This window comes from Mytilus californianus, unplaced genomic scaffold (genome assembly GCF_021869535.1).
Source record: "Mytilus californianus isolate M0D057914Y unplaced genomic scaffold, xbMytCali1.0.p SCAF_12, whole genome shotgun sequence".
Taxonomy (NCBI): Eukaryota; Metazoa; Mollusca; class Bivalvia; order Mytilida; family Mytilidae; genus Mytilus; species Mytilus californianus.
The window spans coordinates 59931276-59938299 of record NW_026262604.1 but is presented as its reverse complement, the minus strand read 5'-3'; the positions used below and the strand labels follow the sequence as shown (position 1 = coordinate 59938299).

General features: G+C 36.2%; 1 long non-coding RNA gene across 1 annotated transcript; it reads left to right on the top strand.

Annotated features, from left to right (window-relative positions):
- The first annotated feature begins 1414 nt into the window (after positions 1-1414).
- LOC127722473 (uncharacterized) lies at positions 1415-3290 on the top strand. The gene is made up of 2 exons (XR_007991754.1): positions 1415-1520; positions 2099-3290. It is a non-coding gene; the product is annotated as an uncharacterized LOC127722473 (long non-coding RNA).
- The last annotated feature ends 3734 nt before the right edge of the window (positions 3291-7024 follow it).

Below are 7024 nucleotides of genomic sequence, written 5' to 3'. Positions count from 1 at the left end.
AACAATCAATCAATCCAAAGGTTGACAGGAATATTGAAATATGGTAAAACTTTGTCTTCCTTTTGACTAGCAGTAAAACTCTCTTCTACGTGGGGCGTCTGTTTGGGTGAGACGAATGTATTAATACTCAGCTACGTCTGGTCAGAATGTCAAAGTAAAATCCGATATGTTGTGTAGAGAGAATGCTACCCTCTCTGCACGATAGGAACCCCTAAAACAAATTTATGAGGGATCTGTAGGTAACATGTTACAATTTTAAATGTTGAAACAACTGTACGAGGGATTTGTAGGTAATATGTTGCAAGGCTAAATGTTTGTCCCTATCCAATTTACCCTCATCTTCCAGTGGCATTCCAAATATCTCGCCTATCATCACTTTCGATCCCCTTTTGTATTTGTTGTAAATTTTTTCACGTCCTGAACAGGCTTAACATTTTCCCCACTAGAGGTTAATAAAAAAAACCAATCTATCTATCGGCAATCCTGTGACATTTTCCTTGCAGTCAAATATTTATATCTCGTAGTTCCATCAATCGGTAATCATGTGACATTTTCCTTGCAGTCAAGTATTTATGTCACTTCTGTCATCTTGAATTTTAAATATTAATTAAGTACAGCTATTTGTAAGAACCAGGCAGGGGGTGATTCATGTATGTTTCAGAACATCTTTATTTTTTTTATATAATAGACAGCTAAGATTGAAATGATGATTGCAGGCTAATTTTTAAAGGCAGTGCTTTAATGCCTTTCTGGTTGCCGTGTTAATCTTTCTTTCCGCGATATCCAACTTATCTACGTGGGGGGTCATTAGGCTCCAAGTAGATCCGGAAAATGTTGATTCTCTCCTCTTCTTATTGTGATATAAAATGTTTTTTGTTTCATTTTATTTACATTGGGAAATAGAGAAACGATCATTGTGTTTTGTTAGTTTTAAAAACTTTTGATATATTTGTATTTTACATTATAAGCAGTCAACCGATTGACAAACTAGAATTATTTGAATTCCGTGTGGAAAGAGGTCGGGTTCACTTCGAGTGTTATCTGCAATCTAGATGTTTATAAATCATTTCAGTCGTTGATATAATAATTAAAGGTCGACTGAACATGAATTATATTATACAATTTAAAGCGCATTTCTGTTTATGCACGCGAACCCGTCTAACGTTATTGTTATTTCGCAGTTATGTAAAGTGGCATATTATCGTTCCTGAATAGGTGGCGCCGTGGTAGCCGATCCTGTTCTTCAACTTCCGGTTTCTGCACTGTGCAACTATTACAGTTGCATTTTTAATTAACGATGCCAAGTACTTGTTGTTGTGTACCTGGATGTCATTTAAGAGGAGGACATGCATTTCCAAAAGACTTAAAAAGAAGAAAAGTTGGATCCTCCTCTTAAAAAATCGCATGGCCCATACGCAGATTGGACGAGAACACGATGAAATCGTGGAGTCCATCTCAATCAGATGTTGTTTGCAAGGCACATTTTACTGAAAAAGACTACGTGCAGGAAACTATTCATGGTAAAACTCTATTTTCTTTTTAAAATAAATAGTTATATATGTAATCGCCATGCGAATAAACCAAAGTCTTTACAACCGCAATTATCGTTTTAGAATAAAAGGGGGTGGTTAATTCAAGACGTCATAATTTTTTGGATTACGATTCAATGTGATCTGTTTGAGATTTTTTGGTGCTTGCTACAATTATAATGATTTCTTACAAGAGGTATATCATACTGAGAATTATTTTAGCAGTAATTATGCTAATGTAGTAATGACAGGAATGCATAAGCTATGCCTCATAGACTTTCTTAAAAAATATCAATGACAATGTTAACAGGAACAAAACAATGACGCTCTCATCTATATTATAGTTATTTAGGTACAAACAATGTATATTTGTTGCATACGTCTCTCATTGTTTGTCCTTTGGATTTATATAACATACATTTTGATGTACATTGAATCAGGCTAACATAGTTTTATCCAGATTGTAATGAATAAATCTAGTTAATATTTTGCCAGGTAGTACAAAGTATGCATTGCAAATGGAAGTTCATTTAATTATCAAAAAACTAATGTTTTATAATCTTTTTCAGGGCGCAAACCCACCATACAGAGACTTAAGTCTACTGCCATTCCCAGCCTATTTTCCTGGACCAAGCAAGAGACTGAATTGTCCGCAAAAAAGAAAAATCAGGGCAGTTTCCTGTGAAAACAAAAGAACTAAACTTGATGAATATTGTAATAGAAATCTAGAGGAAAGCTTTGATTGTAAAGTTGGTTTTCCTGAAGAAGTCATTCATACTGCAGACAGGATTAATGACTGTCCACCACCAACTGCCGAGCTAATGTTGAGCTTCACAGATGGAATTACGCAAACACCATCAATGCCTATATTTTCAGCAGAGAATTTTCAAATGAAGACACGTGGCACAGCCATGCATTTTTATACCGGTTTAGAGTTGTATACTAAATTTTTATTTGTTTTGACCACACTTGGTCCAGCAGCACATTGTTTGAGATACATATATTTTCAAATTGATAGGGTGTCATTTGAAAATCAGTTTTTTTATGACTTTGATGAAATTGAGGCATTATACAACCAACTTTGAACTGTCTAGATTCTAGATTGAAACTAGTGTTAAGAATATTGTGTAAACATGGATTGTTTTTATGTCTAAACAGTGGCGTGAGGCTAACACTTGGCCGTTTAGTGGTTTAGTCAGGTATTTTTCGCCATCCAACTTCAAATTAAAGTTTCCTACAACTTGGATTATTATTGACAGCACAGAATATCTCGTGATAAAACCTAAAGCTCCTAGAGCTCAGGCAAACTTTTCATCATATAAAAACAGAAACACTGAAAATACTTGTATGTTCGACACCTGGTGGTTTAGTGGTTTAGTCAACTATGTCTCTAATGCATATGTTGGTTGTACCAGTGACTGTGAAATAGTTGAAAGATGTAGAATAGTTCAATTATGTGATCCAGGTGACAGTGTGATGGCAGACAGAGGTTTAAATGTGCAAGATTTGTTTGCTCACTTTTTTAAAAAAAAAGAAACAGAATTAGTTCCAAAACTCTTATACGGGATAGAAAAGTCTCCAATTAACACGTGCACATAGAGCTAATTATTGGACTTGGCAAAACATACAAAATTCTAATAAATCCTATGAATGGAACTGAAACAAAACTTTCATCTGAAATAACATTTAGTTGTTTTATGTTGTGTAATTTTAGAACTTGTATTGTGCCAAAGGATGCATAAATAAAAGTGACGCAATGAAGTTTGTTCTGATATATATATATATATAAATATTATTTACAATTACATGCACATGTTAATTGTAATGCATATAAAAATAAGGAGATGTGGTATGATATTCAGTGAGTTTATCGAACCAAAGTGCATAAGAAATGGGTTAAGCAGTTACAGGTGTTACTGTCACCGTACAATCTCCAACAATTAGAAAAACTTGTACCGTGTAAAAAATTTCAGAGATCTTACAACTAAGTTTGACTTTTGTGAATTGTTTATATCTGTTGATGTAAATATAAAAAAGAAGATGTGGTATGATTGCCAATGAGACAACTCTCCACAAGAGACCAAATGACACAGAAATTAACAGCTATAGGTCACAGTACGGCCTTCAACAATGAGCAAAGCACATACCGCACAGTGAGCTATTAAAGGCCATGAAATGACGATGTAAAACAATTCAAACAAGAAAACTAACGGCCTAATTTATGTACAAAAAATGAACGAATAACAAATATGCAACACATTAACAAACGACAACCACTGAATTACAGGCTCCTGACTTGGGACAGGCTCATACATGTACATACAGAATGTGGCGGGTTAAACATGTTAGCAGGATCCCAACCCACCCCCTAACCTGGAACAGTGGTGTAACAGTACAATATAAGAACGAACTATAAAAATCAGTTGAAAGAGGCTTAACTCATCAGATGGATAAATACAAATACAAGTGGACGTGGCCGGGTAGTTGTACATCCAAACAACAAAAAGACACTAAGTACAGATCTGAGAGTACTCGCATTTACTGACAGCTAGTTCAAAGCCACTAACAACTGATAAAAAAATCTTGCAACTAAGACTAAATTATCAATTCGTAAGCTCCCTTTAGAATATTATAAATTTTAGATTTTACATTTCTGAGTTATGGGGTTTTATTCATTAAAAAAGGGGGGATTTTCCAGTTTTTGGACAACCACTCAAAAATGCTTTAAGCAGTTCGCATGAAACTTTGGTGAATTATTTATAGCTATTGATGTAATCTCTCTATCGATTTTCATAAATTTCAAATACGACATTGAGAAGAAATTGAACTTTATTTGTTTATAGTCTATTTCTTAATTAAGAACTCCTTTTTGTCGAGCCTGCGACTTTTGTCGCAGAAAGCTCAACATAGGGATAGCGATCCGGCGGCGGCGTTAGCTCACTTCTTAAAAGCTTTATATTTTAGAAGGTGGAAGGTCTGGATGCTTTATACTTTGTATATGGATGCCTCATGTTTCCGTCAGTCACATGTCCAATGTCCTTGACCTCATTTTCATGGTTCAGTGACTACTTGAAAAAAAAGTTAAGATTTTTTGTAATGTTAAATTCTCTCTTATTATAAGTAATAGGATACCTATATTTGGTATGTGCGTACCTTGCAAGGTCCTCATGCCAGTCAGACAGTTTTCACTTGACCTCGACCTCATTTCATGGATCAGTGAACAAGTTTAAGTTTTGGTTGTCAAGTCCATATCTCAGATACTATAAGCAATAGGTCTAGTATATTCGGTGTATGGAAAGACTGTCCAACTGGCAGGTGTTATCTGACCTTGACCTCATTTTCATGGTTCAGTGGTTTTAGTTAAGTTTTTGTGTTTTGGTCTGTTTTTCTTATACTGTATGCAATAGGTCTACTATATTTGGTGTATGGAATGATTGTAAGGTGTACATGTCTAGCTGGCAGGTGTCATCTGACCTTGACCTCATTTTCATGGTTCAGTGGTCAAAGTTAAGTTTTTGAGTTTTGGTCTTTTTTTCTAATACTATATGCCCCCAAGGGTGACTGGAGGAAAGAAGTATGGTCACCATTGGTCTTCCTCCGACCGGCAATAAAACCCTTGCTAAAGTGGGGCGTCCGTTTGGCTGTGCGGGATGTAAAAATTTGCAGCCACGTCCGGTCAGAATGGGGACGTTAAATCCGATGTCTCATGTAAAGGGAGTGCCACGCTCTTTGCACTTAAAGAACCCTTGCAACAACTCTTTGAGGGGGTCCGTAGGTGACCTGTTGTAAGGCTAAATTTCTGTCCCTATCCAATAAACCCTCATTTCCTGTGGCAGTCTAAATTTCTCTGACCTTAATCCCGGACGCCCCTATTAATGGGCCTACCTATTGTATTTATTGTTAATTTGTTCTCGTCCTGAATATGCATGAAATATTTGCCACTGGACGTTAAGCAACCAACAATCAATCAATCTAATACTATATGCAATAGTTCAACTATATTTGGTGTATGGAAATATTTTATGATCTATTTGTCAGTCACGCAGGTTTTTAGGCAGTTAAGCTGCCTTATGCGAGCACCCTAGATTTGTGTTCTACCCAATAAATGCTGAAATACGTGCCAATGTTATTATCTAGCTGGCTATTATGTTATTTATAACTAATTGGACATTTTTTTAATACTTTTATTTCTGGAATACAAAAAATATGACCAGAAAAACCTTAAATGATCGTCGAACTACCCAAAACTTTTGAAGTTGCACATAGGAAGTAGTGCTCAATAGAAATCCGTACGTAGTTTATTATCCCCTGTGCTTTTGGCTACGATGTCAAAGAACAATTGTATGAAATATTTCATTGCCAAAAATCGGTAATTACAAGTCGTTTATATTTCCCAAATGGCAAAATGCGCAGGAATATTGTTCATGTACAACAAATCTCTATGATAGAGGAAATAAAGTTATATAAGTGGGTGGTAATTTCTAACTTATCTTGCCAAATAAGGTTGTTGTTATTTATGAATGAAACGAGGTCATGAAAACAGATGCAGAAATCGACGTTGATGGGATGTTTTAAGTATTGTGGACAACTCGTCCCCGAGACAAGTCGGACCGAATCCACTCAAACCGTCTAAGAAGACAACTTTGACCGTTTGTCAGATTTACTTAGGGTTTCATAAAATATTAGACTAACATGTCTAGCGGAGCCATTTATCTTTTGTTTGTGCATTAGGGTCTATTTAGGGGTATTTGGAGGGGCCTGAAGAAGGGAGGGGTTTACTATAGAACCCTATGGGATTTTATTTTTTTAAATTTTCAAATGACTATTTCTCGAAAACAGTAGGTGATAGACACATGCAGTCTTCAGTAATGAGAACAGGACAATACAAAAAATCAACCAAAATATAAGGTGAGTCCCTGGGGGTCATCCTTACCCCCTTCAATTTGAAAATGTACTTTTATCTTGTAAACCGTCGCGATCCCACCCCTAAACAATATATATACTGGAATGGGACAATAAAAGAAATCAATGAAAATAATTTGGGGGAGTCCCCAGTGTCGTCCCACCCCTCCTGTTTGAGAACTTGGAAATGGTCAAGATCCCCACCCCTAAATATATATATTCATGTATGGGACAATAAAACCAATCAAAAATGAAATATAGAGTGAGTCCCTGGGGTCACCGCGCCCCCTCCTGTTTGAGAACTTGTAAACGGTCGAGATCCCTACCCCTAAACTATATATATTCATGTATGGGACAATATAACAAATCAAATGAAATATATTGGGAGTCCCTGGGGTCGCCCCAACCCCTCCTGTTTGAGAACTTGGAAATGGTTGAGATCCCCACCCCTAAACCATATATATTCATGTATGGGACAATAAAACAAATCAAATGAAATATAGGGGGAGTCCCTGGGGACAACCACGCCCCTCCTGTTTGAGACTTGTAAACAGTCAAGATCCCCACCCCTAAACCATATATATTCAGGTATG